The sequence below is a fragment of the Gavialis gangeticus genome, unplaced genomic scaffold (assembly GCF_001723915.1).
Source record: "Gavialis gangeticus isolate Ggan-Ray unplaced genomic scaffold, GavGan_comp1, whole genome shotgun sequence".
NCBI classification, from domain to species: Eukaryota; Metazoa; Chordata; order Crocodylia; family Gavialidae; genus Gavialis; species Gavialis gangeticus.
In genome coordinates, this window is record NW_017728992.1 from 103,796,975 (window position 1) to 103,797,280 (window position 306).

At 73.2% G+C, this 306-nt stretch overlaps 1 protein-coding gene across 3 annotated transcripts in view; it reads right to left on the reverse strand.

Moving 5' to 3' along the window:
* AQP4 (aquaporin 4) overlaps positions 1-306 on the reverse strand; it is a 31,431-nt gene that overhangs the window by 25,928 nt on the left and 5,197 nt on the right. The window contains exon 1 of one of the 3 annotated variants that reach the window (XM_019526547.1): positions 137-224. The exons of the other annotated variants lie outside the window; for them this stretch is intronic. The gene's annotated coding sequence lies outside the window, so the exon portion shown is untranslated. Of the gene's footprint in view, positions 1-136; positions 225-306 lie in introns of those variants that run through there. 3 annotated transcript variants of the gene reach the window in all.

Below are 306 nucleotides of genomic sequence, written 5' to 3' on the forward strand. Positions count from 1 at the left end.
GACTGCCCGCCGAGCCTCGCGGGCCAGGTCCCGGTGCTGGTGCCGGGGCCGCTCGCGCTCCTGCGCGGGGTGGGGCGGGGCGGGGGCTAGATCAGAGCTACGACCGAGGGGCGATTCCACACCAGCTTCCAAATACCTGCGTGGGGAGGAAGGGGAGGCTGCAGGGCAGGACGGGGCGTTTCTCTAGGGGACAGGACGAGGAGCGACGGCTTCAGCTGGCACCAGGGGGAACAGGTGGGAGAGGAGGAGGAGGAGGAACTTCCCGCGGGGAGCGCGGGCGGGCGCCCGAGCCGGCTCCCCGGAGGG